We start from the raw sequence: 23,334 nt of genomic DNA, 5'->3' as shown, positions 1-23,334 counted from the left end.
CATTCCATTCAATTCCATTCGATTCCATTCCATTCCATTCCATTCCATTCCTTTCCATTCCATTCCATTCCATTCTATTCTATTGAATTCCATTCCACTCCATTCCATTTCATTCCATTCCATTCCATTCCATTCCATACCATTCCGTTCTATTCGGGTTGATTTCCATTCCATTCCATTCCATTCCATTAAATTCTATTCCATTGCATTCCATTCCATTCCATTCCATTCCACTCCATTCCATTCCATTCCATTCCATTCCATTCCATTCCATTCCATTCCATTCCATTCCATTCCATTCTACTCGGGTTGATTCCATTCTATTCCATTCCATTCGATTCGATTCCGTTCGATTCCATTCCATTCCATTCCATTCCATTCCATTCCGTTCTACTCGGGTTGATTCCATTCCATTCCATTCCATTCCATTCGATTCCATTCGATTCCATTCCATTCCATTCCATTCCATACCATTCCATTCCATTCCATTCCAATCCATTCCATAATTCTCAGGTTGATTCCACTGCATTCCATTCAATTCCATTCCATTCCAATCCATTCCATTCCATTCCATTCCATTCCATTCCTATCCATTCCATTCCGTTCCACTCGTGTTGATTCCATTCCTTTCCATTCCGTTCCGTTCCGTTCGGTTCCTTTCCGTTCTACTCGGGTTGATTCCATTCTATTCCATTCCATTCCATTCCATTCCATTCCATTCCATTCCATTCCATTCCATTCCATTCCCTTCTACTCGGGTTCATTCCATTCTATTCCATTCCATTCAATTCGATTCCATTCCATTCCATTCCATTCCATTCCATTCCATTCCATTCCATTCCATTCCATTCCATTCCATTGCATTCCATTCCAATCCATTCCATTCTACTCGGGTGGTTTCCATTCCATTCCATTCCATTCCATTCCTTTCCATTCCATTCCATTCCATTCCATTCCATTCCATTCCATTCCATTCCATTCCAATCCATTCTATTCTACTAGGTTTGATTCCATTCCATTCCATTCCATTCCATTCCGTTCCATTCCATTCCATTCCATTCCATTCCATTCCATTCCATTCCATTCCATTCCACTCAATTCCATTCCATTCCATTCCATTCCGTTCTACTTGTGATGATTCCATTCCATTCCGTTCCGTTCCGTTCCGTTCTGTTCCTTTCCGTTCTACTCGGGTTGATTCCATTCTATTCCATTCCATTCCATTCCATTCCATTTCTTTCCATTCCATTCCACTCGTGTTGATCATTCCATTCCATTCCATTCCATTCCATTCCATTCCATTCCATTCCATTCCATTCCATTCCATTCCATTCCATTCCATTCCATTCCATTCCATTCTACTCGGGTTGATTCCATTCTATTCCTTTCCATTCCATTCGATTCCATTCGATTCCATTCCATTCGATCCCATTCGATTCCATTCCATTCCATTCCATTCCATTCCATTCCATTCCATTCCATTCCATACCATTCCATTCCATTCCGTTATACTCGGGTTGTTTCCATTCCATTCCATTCCATTCCGTTCCGTTCCGTTCCATTCTACTCGGTTTGATTCCATTCTATTCCAATCCATTCCATTCCATTCCATTCCATTCCATTCCATTCCATTCCATTTCATTACGTTCTACTCGGGTTGATCATTCCATTCCATTCCATCCCATTCCATTCCATTCCATTCCATTCCATTCCATTCCATTCCATTCCATTCCGTTCCATTCCACTCCATTCCATTCCATTCCATTCCATTCTATTCCATTCCGTTCTACTCGGGTTGATTCCATTGAGTTCCGTTCCGTCCCGTCCCATCCCGTCCCGTCCCGTCCCGTGCAGTGCCGTTATACTCGGGGTGATTCCATTCCATTCCGTTCCGTTCCTTTCCGTTCCGTCCCATTCTGTTCCACTTGGGTTGATTCAATTCCATTCTATTCTATTCCATTCCATTCCTTTCCATTCCATTCCATTTTACTCTGGTTGATTCCATGCCGTTCCGTTCCGTTCCATTCCGTCCGATCCCGACCCGTCCCTTCCCGTCTCGTCCCTTCCCATCCCGTTCCCTTCTGCTCGGGTTGATTCCTTTGAATTCCGTTCAGTTCCTTTCCGTTCCGTTCCATTCCATTCCACGCGGGTTGATTCAATTCCATTCTATTACATTGAATTCCATTCCATTCCATTCCATTCCATTCTACTCGGATTGATTCCAATCCATTCCATTCCATTCTAGTCCATTCCAATCTATTCCATTCTACTCGGGTTGATTCCATTCCATTCCATTCCATTCCATTCCATTCCATTCCATTCCATTCCATTCCTTCCGATTCCATTCCATTAAATTCCATTCCATTCCATTCCATTCCATTCCATTCCATTCCATTCCATTTCATTCCATTCCATTCCATTCCGTTAAATTCCATTCCATTCCATTCCATTCCATTCCATTCTACTCGGGTTGATTCCATTCTATTCCATTCCATTCCATTCGATTCCATTCGATTCCATTCCATTCCATTCCATTACATTCCGTTCTACTCAGGTTGATTCCATTCCATTCCATTCCATTTCTTTCCATTCCATTCCACTCGTGTTGATCATTCCATTCCATTCCATTCCATTCCATTCCATTCCATTCCATTCCATTCCATTCCATTCCATTCCATTCTACTCGGGTTGATTCCATTCTATTCCTTTCCATTCCATTCGATTCCATTCGATTCCATTCCATTCGATTCCATTCGATTCCATTCCATTCCATTCCATTCCATTCCATTCCATTCCATACCATTCCATTCCATTCCGTTATACTCGGGTTGTTTCCATTCCATTCCATTCCATTCCGTTCCGTTCCGTTCCGTTCTACTCGGTTTGATTCCATTCTATTCCAATCCATTCCATTCCATTCTATTCCATTCCATTCCATTCCATTCCATTTCATTACGTTCTACTCGGGTTGATCATTCCATTCCATTCCATCCCATTCCATTCCATTCCATTCCATTCCATTCCATTCCATTCCATTCCATTCCATTCCGTTCCATTCCACTCCATTCCGTTCCATTCCATTCCATTCTATTCCATTCCGTTCTACTCGGGTTGATTCCATTGAGTTCCGTTCCGTCCCGTCCCATCCCGTCCCGTCCCGTCCCGTGCAGTGCCGTTATACTCGGGGTGATTCCATTCCATTCCGTTCCATTCCTTTCCGTTCCGTCCCATTCTGTTCCACTTGGGTTGATTCAATTCCATTCTATTCTATTCCATTCCATTCCTTTCCATTCCATTCCATTCTACTCTTGTTGATTCCATGCCGTTCCGTTCCGTTCCATTCCGTCCGATCCCGACCCGTCCCTTCCCGTCTCGTCCCTTCCCATCCCGTTCCCTTCTGCTCGGGTTGATTCCTTTGAATTCCGTTCAGTTCCTTTCCGTTCCGTTCCATTCCATTCCACGCGGGTTGATTCAATTCCATTCTATTACATTGAATTCCATTCCATTCCATTCCATTCCATTCTACTCGGATTGATTCCAATCCATTCCATTCCATTCTAGTCCATTCCAATCCATTCCATTCTACTCGGGTTGATTCCATTCCATTCCATTCCATTCCATTCCATTCCATTCCATTCCATTCCATTCCTTCCGATTCCATTCCATTCCATTCCATTCCATTCCATTCCATTCCATTCCATTCCATTTCATTCCATTCCATTCCATTCCGTTAAATTCCATTCCATTCCATTCCATTCCATTCCATTCTACTCGGGTTGATTCCATTCTATTCCATTCCATTCCATTCGATTCCATTCGATTCCATTCCATTCCATTCCATTACATTCCGTTCTACTCAGGTTGATTCCATTCCATTCCATTCCATTCCGTTCCATTCCGTTCCGTTGTACTCGGTTGATTCCGTTCTATTCCATTCCATTCCATTGCATTCCATTCCAATCCATTCCATTCCATTCTATTCCATTCCATTCCGTTCTACTCGGGTTGATCATTCCATTCCATTCCATTCCATTCCTTTCCATTCCACTCCATTGCATTCCATTCCATTCCATTCCATTCCATTCCATTCCATTCCATTCCATTCCTTTTCATTCCATTCCATTCCATTCCATTCTTTCTACTCGGGTTGATCATTCCATTCCATTCCATTCCAATCCATTCCATTCCGTTCCATTCCATTCAATTCTTTCTACTCGGGTTGATCATTCCATTCCATTCCATTCCATTCGATTCCATTCCATTCCATTCCATTCCAATGCATTCCATATTTCTCGGGTTGATTCCATTGCATTCCATTCCATTCCATTCCCTTCCATTCCATTCCATTCCATTCCAATCCATTCCATTCCGTGCCACTCGTGTTGATTCCATTCCTTTCCATTCCGTTCCGTTCCGTTCGGTTCCGTTCCCTTCTACTCGGGTTGATTCCATTCTATTCCATTCCATTCCATTCCATTCCGTTCCATTCCATTCCATTCCATTCCATTCCATTCCATTCCATTCCATTCCATTCCACTCGGGTTGATTCCATTCTCTTCCATTCGATTGCATTCGATTCCATTCGATTCCCTTCGATTCCATTCCATTCCATTCCAATCCATTCTATTCCATTGTATTCCATTCCATTCCATTGCATTCCATTCCATTCCATTCCATTCCGTTCTACTCGTGTTGATTCCATTCCATTCCATTCCATTCCATTCCATTCCATTCCATTCCATTCCATTCCATTCCATTCCATTCCATTCCATTCCATTCTATTCCATTCCAATCCATTCTATTCTACTATGTTTGATTCCTTTCCATTCCATTCCATTCCATTCCATTCCATTCCATTCCATTCCATTCCATTCCACTCAATTCCATTCCATTCCATTCCATTCCGTTCTACTCGTGATGATTCCATTCCATTCCGTTCCGTTCCGTTCCGTTCCGTTCCTTTCCGTTCTACTCGGGTTGATTCCATTCTATTCCATTCCATTCCATTCCATTCCATTTCTTTCCATTCCATTCCACTCGTGTTGATCATTCCATTCCATTCCATTCCATTCCATTCCATTCCATTCCGTTCCATTCCATTCCATTCTATTCCATTCCATTCCATTCCATTCCATTCCATTCCATTCCATTCCATTCCATTCTACTCGGGTTGATTCCATTCTATTCCTTTCCATTCCATTCGATTCCATTCGATTCCATTCCATTCCATTCCATTCCATTCCATTCCATTCCAAACCGTTCCATTACATTCCGTTCTACTCGGGTTGATTCCATTCCATTCCATTCCATTCCATTCCGTTCCATTCCGTTCCGTTCTACTCGGGTTGATTCCATTCTATTCCATTCCATTCCATTCCATTCCATTCCATTCCATTCCATTCCATTCCATTCCGTTCTACTCGGGTTGATCATTCCATTCTATTCCATTCCATTCCATTCTATTCCATTCCATTCCATTCCATTCCATTCCATTCCATTCCATTCCATTCCATTCCACTCCATTCCATTCCATTCCATTCCATTCTATTCCATTCCGTTCTACTCGGGTTGATTCCATTGAGTTCCTTTCCGTCCCGTCCCATCCCGTCCCATCCCGTCCCGTGCAGTGCCGTTATACTCGGGGTGATTCCATTCCATTCCGTTCCGTTCCTTTCCGTTCCGTCCCATTCTGTTCCACTTGGGTTGATTCAATTCCATTCTATTCTATTCCATTCCATTCCTTTCCAATCCATTCCATTCTACTCGGGTTGATTCCATGCCGTTCCGTTCCGTTCCATTCCATCTGATCCCGACCCGTCCCTTCCCGTCTCGTCCCTTCCCATCCCGTTCCCTTCTGCTCGGGTTGATTCCTTTGAATTCCGTTCAGTTCCTTTCCGTTCCGTTCCATTCCGTTCCACGCGGGTTGATTCAATTCCATTCTATTACATTGAATTCCATTCCATTCCATTCCATTCCATTTTACTCGGATTGATTCCAATCCATTCCATTCCATTCTAGTCCATTCCAATCCATTCCATTCTACTCGGGTTGATTCCGTTCCATTCCATTCCATTCCATTCCATTCCATTCCATTCCATTCCATTCCATTCCATTCCATTCCATTCCATTCCATTCCGTTAAATTGCATTCCATTCCATTCCATTCTACTCGCGTTGATTCCATTCTATTCCATTCCATTCCATTCGATTCCATTCGATTCCATTCCATTCCATTACATTCCATTACATTCCGTTCTACTCAGGTTGATTCCATTCCATTCCATTCCATTCCGTTCCGTTCCGTTCCGTTCTACTCGGGTTGATTCCGTTCTATTCCATTCCATTCCATTCCATTCCATTCCAATCCATTCCATTCCATTCTATGCCATTCCATTCCGTTCTACTCGGGTTGATCATTCCATTCCATTCCATTCCATTCCATTCCACTCCATTCCATTCCATTCCATTCCATTCCATTCCATTCCTTTCCATTCCATTCCATTCCATTCCTTTCTTTCTACTCGGGTTGATCATTCCATTCCATTCCATTCCATTCCATTCCATTCCATTCCATTCCATTCCATTCCATTCCATTCCGTTCCATTCCATTCCATTCTTTCTACTCGGGTTGATCATTCCATTCCATTCCATTCCATTCCATTCCATTCCATTCCATTCCATTCCATTCCTTTCCTTTCGATTCCATTCCATTCCATTCAATTTCATTCCAATCCATTCCATTCTACTCGGGTTGATTCCATTCCATTCCATTCCATTCCATTCCATTCCATTCCATTCCATTCCATTCCATTCCATTCCATTCTATTCTATTGAATACCATTCCATTCCATTCCATTCCATTCCATTCCATTCCATTCCATTCCATTCCATTCCATTCCATTCCATTCCATACCATTCCGATCTATTCGGGTTGATTTCCATTCCATTCCATTCCGTTCCATTAAATTCTATGCCATTGCATTCCATTCCATTCTATTCCATTCCATTCCATTCCATTCCATTCCATTCCATTCCATTCCATTCCATTCCACTCCATTCCATTCCATTCCATTCCATTCCATTCCATTCCAATCCATTCCATTCTGTGCCACTCGTGTTGATTCCATTCCTTTCCATTCCGTTCCGATCCGTTCGGTTCCGTTCCGTTCATCTCGGGTTGATTCCATTCTATTCCATTCCATTCCATTCCATTCCGTTCCATTCCATTCCATTCCATTCCATTCCCTTCTACTCGGGTTCATTCCATTCTATTCCATTCCGTTCAATGCGATTCCATTCCATTCCATTCCATTCCATTTCATTCCATTCCATTCCATTCCATTCCATTCCATTCCATTCCATTCCATTCCATTCCATTCCATTCCACTCGGGTTGATTCCATTCTCTTCCATTCGATTGCATTCGATTCCATTCGATTCCATTCGATTCCATTCCATTCCATTCCAATCCATTCTATTCCATTGAATTCCATTCCATTCCATTGCATTCCATTCCATTCCATTCCATTCCATTCCATTCCATTCAATTCCATTCCATTCCATTCCAATCCATTCCATTCTACTCGGGTTGTTTCCATTCCATTCCATTCCATTCCATTCCAATCCATTCCATTCCATTCCATTCCATTCCATTCCATTCCATTCCAATCCATTCCATTCTACTCGGGTTGTTTCCATTCCATTCCATTCCATTCCATTCCATTCCATTCCATTCCATTCCATTCCATTCAATTCCAATCCCTTCTATTATACTATGTTTGATTCCATTGCATTCCATTCCATTCCATTCCATTCCATTCCATTCCATTCCATTCCATTCCACTCAATTCCATTCCATTCCATTCCATTCCGTTCTACTCGTGATGATTCCATTCCATTCCGTTCCGTTCCGTTCCGTTCCGTTCCTTTCCGTTCTACTCGGGTTGATTCCATTCTATTCCATTCCATTCCATTCCATTCCATTTCTTTCCATTCCATTCCACTCGTGTTGATCATTCCATTCCATTCCATTCCATTCCATTCCATTCCATTCCGTTCCATTCCATTCCATTCCATTCCATTCCATTCCATTCCATTCCATTCGATTCCATTCGATTCCATTCCATTCCATTCCATTCCATTCCATTCCATACCATTTCATTACATTCCGTTCTCCTCGGGTTGATTCCATTCCATTCCATTCCATTCCATTCCGTTCCATTCCGTTCCGTTCTACTCGGGTTGATTCCATTCTATTCCATTCCATTCCATTCCATTCCATTCCATTCCATTCCGTTATACTCGGGTTGATCATTCCATTCTATTCCATTCCATTCCATTCCATTCCATTCCATTCCACTCCATTCCATTCCATTCCATTCCATTCTATTCCATTCCGTTCTACTCGGGTTGATTCCATTGATTTCCGTTCCGTCCCGTCCCATCCCACCCATCCCGTCCCGTGCAGTGCCGTTATACTCGGGGTGATTCCATTCCTTTCCGTTCCGTTCCTTTCCGTTCCGTCCCATTCTGTTCCACTTGGGTTGATTCAATTCCATTCTATTCTATTCCATTCCATTCCTTTCCATTCCATTCCATTCTACTTGGGTTGATTCCATGCCGTTCCGTTCCGTTCCATTCCGTCCGATCCCGACCCGTCCCTTCCCGTCTCGTCCCATCCCATCCCGTTCCCTTCTGCTCGGGTTGATTCCTTTGAATTCCGTTCAGTTCCTTTCCGTTCCGTTCCGTTCCGTTCCACGCGGGTTGATTCAATTCCATTCTATTACATTGAATTCCATTCCATTCCATTCCATTCCATTCTACTCGGATTGATTCCAATCCATTCCATTCCATTCTAGTCCATTCCAATCCAATCCATTCTACTCGGGTTGATTCCATTCCATTCCATTCCATTCCATTCCATTCCATTCCATTACATTACATTCGATTCCTTCCGATTCCATTCCATTCCATTCCATTCCATTCCATTCCATTTCATTCCATTCCATTCCATTCCATTCCATTCCGTTAAATTCCATTCCATTCCATTCCACTCCATTCCATTCTACTCGGGTTGATTCCATTCTATTCCATTCCATTCCATTCGATTCCGTTCAATTCCATTCCATTCCATTCCATTCCATTACATTCCGTTTTACTCAGGTTGATTCCATTCCATTCCGTTCCGTTCCGTTCCGTTCTACTCGGGTTGATTCCGTTCTATTCCATTCCATTCCATTCCCTTCCATTCCATTCCATTCCATTCCATTCCATTCCATTCCATTCCATTCCATTCTATTCTATTGAATTCCATTCCATTCCATTCCATTCCATTCCATTCCATTCCATTCCATTCCATTCCATTCCATACCATTCCGATCTATTCGGGTTGATTTCCATTCCATTCCATTCCGTTCCATTAAATTCTATGCCATTGCATTCCATTCCATTCCATTCCATTCCATTCCATTCCATTCCATTCCATTCCATTCCACTCCATTCCATTCCATTCCATTCCATTCCATTCCATTCCATTCCATTCCATTCCAATCCATTCCATTCCGTGCCACTCGTGTTGATTCCATTCCTTTCCATTCCGTTCCGATCCGTTCGGTTCCGTTCCGTTCTTCTCGGGTTGATTCCATTCTATTCCATTCCATTCCATTCCATTCCGTTCAATTCCATTCCATTCCATTCCATTCCCTTCTACTCGGGTTCATTCCATTCTATTCCATTCCGTTCAATGCGATTCCATTCCATTCCATTCCATTCCATTTCATTCCATTCCATTCCATTCCATTCCATTCCATTCCATTCCATTCCATTCCATTCCATTCCATTCCATTCCATTCCATTCCACTCGGGTTGATTCCATTCTCTTCCATTCGATTGCATTCGATTCCATTCGATTCCATTCGATTCCATTCCATTCCATTCCAATCCATTCTATTCCATTGAATTCCATTCCATTCCATTGCATTCCATTCCATTCCATTCCATTCCGTTCTACTCGTGTTGATTCCATTCCATTCCATTCCCTTCCATTCCATTCCATTCCATTCCATTCCAATCCATTCCATTCTACTCGGGTTGTTTCCATTCCATTCCATTCCATTCCATTCCATTCCATTCCATTCCATTCCATTCCATTCCATTCAATTCCAATCCCTTCTATTATACTATGTTTGATTCCATTCCATTCCATTCCATTCCATTCCATTCCATTCCATTCCATTCCATTCCATTCCACTCAGTTCCATTCCATTCCATTCCATTCCGTTCTACTCGTGATGATTCCATTCCATTCCGTTCCGTTCTGTTCCGTTCCGTTCCTTTCCGTTCTACTCGGGTTGATTCCATTCTATTCCATTCCATTCCATTCCATTCCATTTCTTTCCATTCCATTCCACTCGTGTTGATCATTCCATTCCATTCCATTCCATTCCATTCCATTCCATTCCATTCCATTGCGTTCCATTCCATTCCATTCCATTCCATTCCATTCCATTCCGTTCCATTCCATTCCATTCGATTCCATTCGATTCCATTCCATTCCATTCCATTCCATTCCATTCCATTCCATACCATTTCATTACATTCCGTTCTCCTCGGGTTGATTCCATTCCATTCCATTCCATTCCATTCCGTTCCGTTCCGTTCCGTTCTACTCGGGTTGATTCCATTCTATTCCATTCCATTCCATTCCATTCCATTCCATTCCATTCTACTCGGGTTGATCATTCCATTCTATTCCATTCCATTCCATTCTTTTCCATTCCATTCCATTCCATTCCATTCCATTCCATTCCACTCCATTCCATTCCATTCCATTCCATTCTATTCCATTCCGTTCTACTCGGGTTGATTCCATTTAGTTCCGTTCCGTCCCGTCCCATCCCACCCATCCCGTCCCGTGCAGTGCCGTTATACTCGGGGTGATTCCATTCCATTCCGTTCCGTTCCTTTCCGTTCCGTCCCATTCTGTTCCACTTGGGTTGATTCAATTCCATTCTATTCTATTCCATTCCATTCCATTCCTTTCCAATCCATTCCATTCTACTCGGGTTGATTCCATGCCGTTCCGTTCCGTTCCATTCCATCTGATCCCGACCCGTCCCTTCGCGTCTCGTCCCTTCCCATCCCGTTCCCTTCTGCTCGGGTTGATTCCTTTGAATTCCGTTCAGTTCCTTTCCGTTCCGTTCCATTCCGTTCCACGCGGGTTGATTCAATTCCATTCTATTACATTGAATTCCATTCCATTCCATTCCATTCCATTTTACTCGGATTGATTCCAATCCATTCCATTCCATTCTAGTCCATTCCAATCCATTCCATTCTACTCGGGTTGATTCCGTTCCATTCCATTCCATTCCATTCCATTCCATTCCATTCCATTCCATTCCATTCCATTCCATTCCATTCCATTCCATTCCGTTAAATTCCATTCCATTCCATTCCATTCTACTCGCGTTGATTCCATTCTATTCCATTCCATTCCATTCGATTCCATTCGATTCCATTCCATTCCATTACATTCCATTACATTCCGTTCTACTCAGGTTGATTCCATTCCATTCCATTCCATTCCGTTCCGTTCCGTTCCGTTCTACTCGGGTTGATTCCGTTCTATTCCATTCCATTCCATTCCATTCCATTCCAATCCATTCCATTCCATTCTATGCCATTCCATTCCGTTCTACTCGGGTTGATCATTCCATTCCATTCCATTCCATTCCATTCCACTCCATTCCATTCCATTCCATTCCATTCCATTCCATTCCATTCCATTCCATTCCATTCCAATCCATTCCATTCCATTCTATGCCATTCCATTCCGTTCTACTCGGGTTGATCATTCCATTCCATTCCATTCCATTCCATTCCATTCCATTCCGTTCCATTCCATTCCATTCTTTCTACTCGGGTTGATCATTCCATTCCATTCCATTCCATTCCATTCCATTCCATTCCATTCCATTCCATTCCTTTCCTTTCGATTCCATTCCATTCCATTCAATTTCATTCCAATCCATTCCATTCTACTCGGGTTGATTCCATTCCATTCCATTCCATTCCATTCCATTCCATTCCATTCCATTCCATTCCATTCCATTCCATTCCATTCCATTCCATTCTATTCTATTGAATACCATTCCATTCCATTCCATTCCATTCCATTCCATTCCATTCCATTCCATTCCATTCCATACCATTCCGATCTATTCGGGTTGATTTCCATTCCATTCCATTCCGTTCCATTAAATTCTATGCCATTGCATTCCATTCCATTCTATTCCATTCCATTCCATTCCATTCCATTCCATTCCATTCCATTCCACTCCATTCCATTCCATTCCATTCCATTCCATTCCATTCCATTCCAATCCATTCCATTCTGTGCCACTCTTGTTGATTCCATTCCTTTCCATTCCGTTCCGATCCGTTCGGTTCCGTTCCGTTCTTCTCGGGTTGATTCCATTCTATTCCATTCCATTCCATTCCATTCCGTTCCATTCCATTCCATTCCATTCCATTCCCTTCTACTCGGGTTCATTCCATTCTATTCCATTCCGTTCAATGCGATTCCATTCCATTCCATTCCATTCCATTTCATTCCATTCCATTCCATTCCATTCCATTCCATTCCATTCCATTCCATTCCATTCCATTCCATTCCATTCCACTCGGGTTGATTCCATTCTCTTCCATTCGATTGCATTCGATTCCATTCGATTCCATTCGATTCCATTCCATTCCATTCCAATCCATTCTATTCCATTGAATTCCATTCCATTCCATTGCATTCCATTCCATTCCATTCCATTCCGTTCTACTCGTGTTGATTCCATTCCATTCCATTCCAATCCATTCCATTCCATTCCATTCCATTCCATTCCATTCCAATCCATTCCATTCTACTCGGGTTGTTTCCATTCCATTCCATTCCATTCCATTCCATTCCATTCCATTCCATTCCATTCCATTCCATTCCATTCAATTCCAATCCCTTCTATTATACTATGTTTGATTCCATTGCATTCCATTCCATTCCATTCCTTTCCATTCCATTCCATTCCATTCCATTCCATTCCACTCAATTCCATTCCATTCCATTCCATTCCGTTCTACTCGTGATGATTCCATTCCATTCCGTTCCGTTCCGTTCCGTTCCGTTCCTTTCCGTTCTACTCGGGTTGATTCCATTCTATTCCATTCCATTCCATTCCATTCCATTTCTTTCCATTCCATTCCACTCGTGTTGATCATTCCATTCCATTCCATTCCATTCCATTCCATTCCGTTCCATTCCATTCCATTCCATTCCATTCCATTCCATTCCATTCCATTCCATTCCATTCGATTCCATTCGATTCCATTCCATTCCATTCCATTCCATTCCATTCCATACCATTTCATTACATTCCGTTCTCCTCGGGTTGATTCCATTCCATTCCATTCCATTCCATTCCGTTCCGTTCCGTTCCGTTCTACTCGGGTTGATTCCATTCTATTCCATTCCATTCCATTCCATTCCATTCCATTCCATTCCATTCCATTCCATTCCATTCCGTTATACTCGGGTTGATCATTCCATTCTATTCCATTCCATTCCATTCCATTCCATTCCATTCCACTCCATTCCATTCCATTCCATTCCATTCTATTCCATTCCGTTCTACTCGGGTTGATTCCATTGAGTTCCGTTCCGTCCCGTCCCATCCCACCCATCCCGTCCCGTGCAGTGCCGTTATACTCGGGGTGATTCCATTCCATTCCGTTCCGTTCCTTTCCGTTCCGTCCCATTCTGTTCCACTTGGGTTGATTCAATTCCATTCTATTCTATTCCATTCCATTCCTTTCCATTCCATTCCATTCTACTTGGGTTGATTCCATGCCGTTCCGTTCCGTTCCATTCCGTCCGATCCCGACCCGTCCCTTCCCGTCTCGTCCCATCCCATCCCGTTCCCTTCTGCTCGGGTTGATTCCTTTGAATTCCGTTCAGTTCCTTTCCGTTCCGTTCCATTCCGTTCCACGCGGGTTGATTCAATTCCATTCTATTACATTGAATTCCATTCCATTCCATTCCATTCCATTCTACTCGGATTGATTCCAATCCATTCCATTCCATTCTAGTCCATTCCAATCCAATCCATTCTACTCGGGTTGATTCCATTCCATTCCATTCCATTACATTACATTACATTCGATTCCTTCCGATTCCATTCCATTCTATTCCATTCCATTCCATTCCATTCCATTCCATTCCATTCCATTCCATTCCATTCCGTTAAATTCCATTCCATTCCATTCCACTCCATTCCATTCTACTCGGGTTGATTCCATTCTATTCCATTCCATTCCATTCGATTCCGTTCAATTCCATTCCATTCCATTCCATTCCATTACATTCCGTTCTACTCAGGTTGATTCCATTCCATTCCGTTCCGTTCCGTTCCGTTCTACTCGGGTTGATTCCGTTCTATTCCATTCCATTCCATTCCATTCCATTCCAATCCATTCCATTCCAATCCATTCCATTCCATTCCATTCCATTCCATTCCATTCCATTCCAATCCATTCCATTCAATTCCAATCCATTCTATTCTACTATGTTTGATTCCTTTCCATTCCATTCCATTCCATTCCATTCCATTCCATTCCATTCCATTCCATTCCACTCAATTCCATTCCATTCCATTCCATTCCGTTCTACTCGTGATGATTCCATTCCATTCCGTTCCGTTCCGTTCCGTTCCGTTCCTTTCCGTTCTACTCGGGTTGATTCCATTCTATTCCATTCCATTCCATTCCATTCCATTTCTTTCCATTCCATTCCACTCGTGTTGATCATTCCATTCCATTCCATTCCATTCCATTCCATTCTACTCGGGTTGATTCCATGCCGTTCCGTTCCGTTCCATTCCGTCCCATCCCGACCCGTCCCTTCCCGTCTTGTCCCTTCCCATCCCGTTCCCTTATGCTCGGGTTGATTCCTTTGCATTCCGTTCCGTTCCTTTCCGTTCCGTTCCATTCCGTTCCACGCGGGTTGATTCAATTCCATTCTATTACATTGAATTCCATTCCATTCCATTCCATTCCACTCTACTCGGATTGATTCCAATCCATTCCATTCCATTCTAGTCCATTCCAATCCATTCCATTCTACTCGGGTTGATTCCATTCCATTCCATTCCATTCCATTCCATTCCATTCCATTCCATTCCATTCCATTGCATTACATTCGATTCCTTCCGATTCCATTCCATTCCATTCCATTCCATTCCATTCCATTCCATTCCATTACATTCCATTCAATTCCATTCCATTCCGTTAAATTCCATTCCATTCCATTCCATTCCATTCCATTCCATTCTACTCGGGTTGATTCCATTCTATTCCATTCCATTCCATTCGATTCCATTCGATTCCATTCCATTCCATTCCATTCCATTCCATTCAGCTCTACTCAGGTTGATTCCATTCCATTCCGTTCCGTTCCGTTCCGTTCCGTTCCATTCTACTCGGGTAGATTCCATTCTATTCCATTCCATTCCATTTCATTCCATTCCATTCCATTCTACTCGGGTTGATCATTCCATTCCATTCCATTCCATTCCTTTCCATTCCATTCCATTCCATTCCATTCTTTCTACTCGGGTTGATCATTCCATTCCATTCCATTCCATTCCATTCCATTCCATTCCATTCCATTCCGTTCCATTCCATTCCATTCCTTTCTACTCGGGTTGATCATTCCATTCCATTCCATTCCATTCCATTCCATTCCATTCCATTCCATTCCGTTCCATTCCATTCCATTCCTTTCTACTCGGGTTGATCATTCCATTCCATTCCATTCCATTCCATTCCATTCCATTCCATTCCATTCCATTCCATTCCATTCCGTTCCATTCCATTCCATTCCTTTCTACTCGGGTTGATCATTCCATTCCATTCAATTTCATTCCATTCCATTCCATTCCATTCCATTCCATTCCATTCCATTCCATTCCATTCCATTCCATACCATTCCGCTCTATTCGGGTTGATTTCCATTCCATTCCATTCCATTCCATTCCATTCTATTCTATTGAATTCCATTCCATTCCATTCCATTTCATTCCATTCCATTCCATTCCATTCCATACCATTCCGCTCTATTCGGATTGATTTCCATTCCATTCCATTCCATTCCATTAAATTCTATTCCATTGCATTCCATTCCATTCCATTCCATTCCATTCCATTCCATTCCATTCCATTCCATTCCATTCCATTCCGTTCCATTCCATTCCATTCCTTTCTACTCGGGTTGATCATTCCATTCTATTCCATTCCATTCCATTCCATTCCATTCCGTTCCATTCCATTCCATTCCTTTCTACTCGGGTTGATCATTCCATTCCATTCCATTCCATTCCATTCCATTCTATTCCATTCCATTCCATTCCATTCCGTTCCATTCCATTCCATTCGTTTCTACTCGGGTTGATCATTCCATGCCATTCAATTCCATTCGATTCCATTCCACTCCATTCCATTCCATTCCTTTCCATTCCATTCCATTCCATTCTATTCTATTGAATTCCATTCCACTCCATTCCATTTCATTCCATTCCATTCCATTCCATTCCATACCATTCCGTTCTATTCGGGTTGATTTCCATTCCATTCCATTCCATTCCATTAAATTCTATTCCATTGCATTCCATTCCATTCCATTCCATTCCATTCCATTCCATTCCACTCCATTCCATTCCATTCCATTCCATTCCATTCCATTCCATTCCATTCCATTCCATTCCATTCTACTCGGGTTGATTCCATTCTATTCCATTCCATTCGATTCGATTCCGTTCGATTCCATTCCATTCCATTCCATTCCATTCCATTCCATTCCGTTCTACTCGGGTTGATTCCATTCCATTCCATTCCATTCCATTCGATTCCATTCGATTCCATTCCATTCCATTCCATTCCATACCATTCCATTCCATTCCATTCCAATCCATTCCATAATTCTCAGGTTGATTCCATTGCATTCCATTCAATTCCATTCCATTCCAATCCATTCCATTCCATTCCATTCCATTCCATTCCAATCCATTCCATTCCGTTCCACTCGTGTTGATTCCATTCCTTTCCATTCCGTTCCGTTCCGTTCGGTTCCTTTCCGTTCTACTCGGGTTGATTCCATTCTATTCCATTCCATTCCATTCCATTCCGTTCCATTCCATTCCATTCCATTCCATTCCCTTCTACTCGGGTTCATTCCATTCTATTCCATTCCATTCAATTCGATTCCATTCCATTCCATTCCATTCCATTCCATTCCATTCCATTCCATTCCATTCCATTGCATTCCATTCCAATCCATTCCATTCTACTCGGGTGGTTTCCATTCCATTCCATTCCATTCCATTCCTTTCCATTCCATTCCATTCCATTCCATTCCATTCCATTCCATTCCATTCCAATCCATTCTATTCTACTAGGTTTGATTCCATTCCATTCCATTCCATTCCATTCCATTCCATTCCATTCCATTCCATTCCATTCCATTCCACTCAATTCCATTCCATTCCATTCCATTCCGTTCTACTTGTGATGATTCCATTCCATTCCATTCCGTTCCGTTCCGTTCCGTTCTGTTCCTTTCCGTTCTACTCGGGTTGATTCCATTCTATTCCATTCCATTCCATTCCATTCCATTTCTTTCCATTCCATTCCACTCGTGTTGATCATTCCATTCCATTCCATTCCATTCCATTCCATTCCATTCCATTCCATTCCATTCCATTCCATTCCATTCCATTCCTTCCGATTCCATTCCATTAAATTCCATTCCATTCCATTCCATTCCATTCCATTCCATTCCATTTCATTCCATTCCATTCCATTCCGTTAAATTCCATTCCATTCCATTCCATTCCATTCCATTCTACTCGGGTTGATTCCATTCTATTCCATTCCATTCCATTCGATTCCATTCGATTCCATTCCATTCCATTCCATTACATTCCGTTCTACTCAGGTTGATTCCATTCCATTCCATTCCATTTCTTTCCATTCCATTCCACTCGTGTTGATCATTCCATTCCATTCCATTCCATTCCATTCCATTCCATTCCATTCCATTCCATTCCATTCCATTCCATTCCATTCCATTCCATTCTACTCGGGTTGATTCCATTCTATTCCTTTCCATTCCATTCGATTCCATTCGATTCCATTCCATTCGATTCCATTCGATTCCATTCCATTCCATTCCATTCCATTCCATTCCATTCCATTCCATACCATTCCATTCCATTCCGTTATACTCGAGTTGTTTCCTTTCCATTCCATTCCATTCAGTTCCGTTCCGTTCCGTTCTACTCGGTTTGATTCCATTCTATTCCAATCCATTCCATTCCATTCCATTCCATTCCATTCCATTCCATTCCATTCCATTCCATTTCATTACGTTCTACTCGGGTTGATCATTCCATTCCATTCCATCCCATTCCATTCCATTCCATTCCATTCCATTCCATTCCATTCCATTCCATTCCATTCCATTCCGTTCCATTCCACTCCATTCCGTTCCATTCCATTCCATTCTATTCCATTCCGTTCTACTCGGGTTGATTCCATTGAGTTCCGTTCCGTCCCGTCCCATCCCGTCCCGTCCCGTCCCGTGCAGTGCCGTTATACTCGGGGTGATTCCATGCCATTCCGTTCCGTTCGTTTCCGTTCCGTCCCATTCTGTTCCACTTGGGTTGATTCAATTCCATTCTATTCTATTCCATTCCATTCCTTTCCATTCCATTCCATTCTACTCTGGTTGATTCCATGCCGTTCCGTTCCGTTCCATTCCGTCCGATCCCGACCCGTCCCTTCCCGTCTCGTCCCTTCCCATCCCGTTCCCTTCTGCTCGGGTTGATTCCTTTGAATTCCGTTCAGTTCCTTTCCGTTCCGTTCCATTCCATTCCACGCGGGTTGATTCAATTCCATTCTATTACATTGAATTCCATTCCATTCCATTCCATTCCATTCCATTCTACTCGGATTGATTCCAATCCATTCCATTCCATTCTAGTCCATTCCAATCCATTCCATTCTACTCGGGTTGATTCCATTCCATTCCATTCCATTCCATTCCATTCCATTCCATTCCATTCCATTCCTTCCAATTCCATTCCATTCCATTCCATTCCATTCCATTCCATTCCATTCCATTTCATTCCATTCCATTCCATTCCGTTAAATTCCATTCCATTCCATTCCATTCCATTCCATTCTACTCGGGTTGATTCCATTCTATTCCATTCCATTCCATTCGATTCCATTCGATTCCATTCCATTCCATTCCATTACATTCCGTTCTACTCAGGTTGATTCCATTCCATTCCATTCCATTCCGTTCCATTCCGTTCCGTTGTACTCGGTTGATTCCGTTCTATTCCATTCCATTCCATTGCATTCCATTCCAATCCATTCCATTCCATTCTATTCCATTCCATTCCGTTCTACTCGGGTTGATCATTCCATTCCATTCCATTCCATTCCTTTCCATTCCACTCCATTGCATTCCATTCCATTCCATTCCATTCCATTCCATTCCATTCCTTTCCATTCCATTCCATTCCATTCCATTCTTTCTACTCGGGTTGATCATTCCATTCCATTCCATTCCATTCCATTCCATTCCGTTCCATTCCATTCAATTCTTTCTACTCGGGTTGATCATTCCATTCCATTCCATTCCATTCGATTCCATTCCATTCCATTCCATTCCAATCCATTCCATATTTCTCGGGTTGATTCCATTGCATTCCATTCCATTCCATTCCCTTCCATTCCATTCCATTCCATTCCAATCCATTCCATTCCGTGCCACTCGTGTTGATTCCATTCCTTTCCATTCCGGTCCGTTCCGTTCGGTTCCGTTCCCTTCTACTCGGGTTGATTCCATTCTATTCCATTCCATTCCATTCCATTCCGTTCCATTCCATTCCATTCCATTCCATTCCATTCCATTCCATTCCATTCCATTCCATTCCATTCCATTCCATTCCATTCCATTCCACTCGGGTTGATTCCATTCTCTTCCATTCGATTGCATTCGATTCCATTCGATTCAATTCGATTCCATTCCATTCCATTCCAATCCATTCTATTCCATTGTATTCCATTCCATTCCATTGCATTCCATTCCATTCCATTCCATTCCGTTCTACTCGTGTTGATTCCATTCCATTCCATTCCATTCCATTCCATTCCATTCCATTCCATTCCAATCCATTCCATTCTACTCGGGTTGTTTCCATTCCATTCCATTCCATTCCATTCCATTCCATTCCATTCCATTCCATTCCATTCCATTCCATTCAATTCCAATCCATTCTATTCTACTATGTTTGATTCCTTTCCATTCCATTCCATTCCATTCCATTCCATTCCATTCCATTCCATTCCATTCCATTCCACTCAATTCCATTCCATTCCATTCCATTCCGTTCTACTCGTGATGATTCCATTCCATTCCGTTCCGTTCCGTTACGTTCCGTTCCTTTCCGTTCTACTCTGGTTGATTCCATTCTATTCCATTCCATTCCATTCCATTCCATTTCTTTCCATTCCATTCCACTCGTGTTGATCATTCCATTCCATTCCATTCCATTCCATTCCATTCCATTCCATTCCATTCCATTCTATTCCATTCCATTCCATTCCATTCCATTCCATTCCATTCCATTCCATTCCATTCCATTCTACTCGGGTTGATTCCATTCTATTCCTTTCCATTCCATTCGATTCCATTCGATTCCATTCCATTCCATTCCATTCCATTCCATTCCAAACCGTTCCATTACATTCCGTTCTACTCGGGTTGATTCCATTCCATTCCATTCCATTCCATTCCGTTCCATTCCGTTCCGTTCTACTCGGGTAGATTCCATTCTATTCCATTCCATTCCATTCCATTCCATTCCATTCCATTCCAGTCCATTCCATTCCATTCCGTTCTACTCGGGTTGATCATTCCATTCTATTCCATTCCATTCCATTCTATTCCATTCCATTCCATTCCATTCCATTCCATTCCATTCCATTCCACTCCATTCCATTCCATTCCATTCCATTCTATTCCATTCCGTTCTACTCGGGTTGATTCCATTGAGTTCCTTTCCGTCCCGTCCCATCCCGTCCCATCCCGTCCCGTGCAGTGCCGTTATACTCGGGGTGATTCCATTCCATTCCGTTCAGTTCCTTTCCGTTCCGTCCCATTCTGTTCCACTTGGGTTGATTCAATTCCATTCTATTCTATTCCATTCCATTCCTTTCCAATCCATTCCATTCTACTCGGGTTGATTCCATGCCGTTCCGTTCCGTTCCATTCCATCTGATCCCGACCCGTCCCTTCCCGTCTCGTCCCTTCCCATCCCGTTCCCTTCTGCTCGGGTTGATTCCTTTGAATTCCGTTCAGTTCCTTTCCGTTCCGTTCCATTCCGTTCCACGCGGGTTGATTCAATTCCATTCTATTACATTGAATTCCATTCCATTCCATTCCATTCCATTTTACTCGGATTGATTCCAATCCATTCCATTCCATTCTAGTCCATTCCAATCCATTCCATTCTACTCGGGTTGATTCCGTTCCATTCCATTCCATTCCATTCCATTCCATTCCATTCCATTCCATTCCATTCCATTCCATTCCATTCCATTCCGTTAAATTCCATTCCATTCCATTCCATTCTACTCGCGTTGATTCCATTCTATTCCATTCCATTCCATTCGATTCCATTCGATTCCATTCCATTCCATTACATTCCATTACATTCCGTTCTACTCAGGTTGATTCCATTCCATTCCATTCCATTCCGTTCCGTTCCGTTCCGTTCTACTCGGGTTGATTCCGTTCTATTCCATTCCATTCCATTCCATTCCATTCCAATCCATTCCATTCCATTCTATGCCATTCCATTCCGTTCTACTCGGGTTGATCATTCCATTCCATTCCATTCCATTCCATTCCACTCCATTCCATTCCATTCCATTCCATTCCATTCCATTCCTTTCCATTCCATTCCATTCCATTCCTTTCTTTCTACTCGGGTTGATCATTCCATTCCATTCCATTCCATTCCATTCCATTCCATTCCATTCCATTCCATTCCGTTCCATTCCATTCCATTCTTTCTACTCGGGTTGATCATTCCATTCCATTCCATTCCATTCCATTCCATTCCATTCCATTCCTTTCCATTCCATTCCATTCCATTCCATTCTATTCTATTGAATTCCATTCCATTCCATTCCATTCCATTCCATTCCATTCCATTCCATTCCATTCCATTCCATACCATTCCGATCTATTCGGGTTGATTTCCATTCCATTCCATTCCGTTCCATTAAATTCTATGCCATTGCATTCCATTCCATTCCATTCCATTCCATTCCATTCCATTCCATTCCATTCCATTCCATTCCACTCCATTCCATTCCATTCCATTCCATTCCATTCCATTCCATTCCATTCCAATCCATTCCATTCCGTGCCACTCGTGTTGATTCCATTCCTTTCCATTCCGTTCCGATCCGTTCGGTTCCGTTCCGTTCTTCTCGGGTTGATTCCATTCTATTCCATTCCATTCCATTCCATTCCGTTCCATTCCATTCCATTCCATTCCATTCCCTTCTACTCGGGTTCATTCCATTCTATTCCATTCCGTTCAATGCGATTCCATTCCATTCCATTCCATTCCATTTCATTCCATTCCATTCCATTCCATTCCATTCCATTCCATTCCATTCCATTCCATTCCATTCCATTCCATTCCATTCCATTCCACTCGGGTTGATTCCATTCTCTTCCATTCGATTGCATTCGATTCCATTCGATTCCATTCGATTCCATTCCATTCCATTCCAATCCATTCTATTCCATTGAATTCCATTCCATTCCATTGCATTCCATTCCATTCCATTCCATTCCGTTCTACTCGTGTTGATTCCATTCCATTCCATTCCATTCCATTCCATTCCATTCCATTCCATTCCATTCCAATCCATTCCATTCTACTCGGGTTGTTTCCATTCCATTCCATTCCATTCCATTCCATTCCATTCCATTCCATTCCATTCCATTCAATTCCAATCCCTTCTATTATACTATGTTTGATTCCATTCCATTCCATTCCATTCCATTCCATTCCATTCCATTCCATTCCACTCAATTCCATTCCATTCCATTCCATTCCGTTCTACTCGTGATGATTCCATTCCATTCCGTTCCGTTCCGTTCCGTTCCGTTCCTTTCCGTTCTACTCGGGTTGATTCCATTCTAT

This window comes from Gorilla gorilla, chromosome Y, assembly GCF_029281585.2.
Source record: "Gorilla gorilla gorilla isolate KB3781 chromosome Y, NHGRI_mGorGor1-v2.1_pri, whole genome shotgun sequence".
Classification (NCBI taxonomy): domain Eukaryota; kingdom Metazoa; phylum Chordata; class Mammalia; order Primates; family Hominidae; genus Gorilla; species Gorilla gorilla.
Note: the sequence above shows the minus strand (reverse complement) of the source record.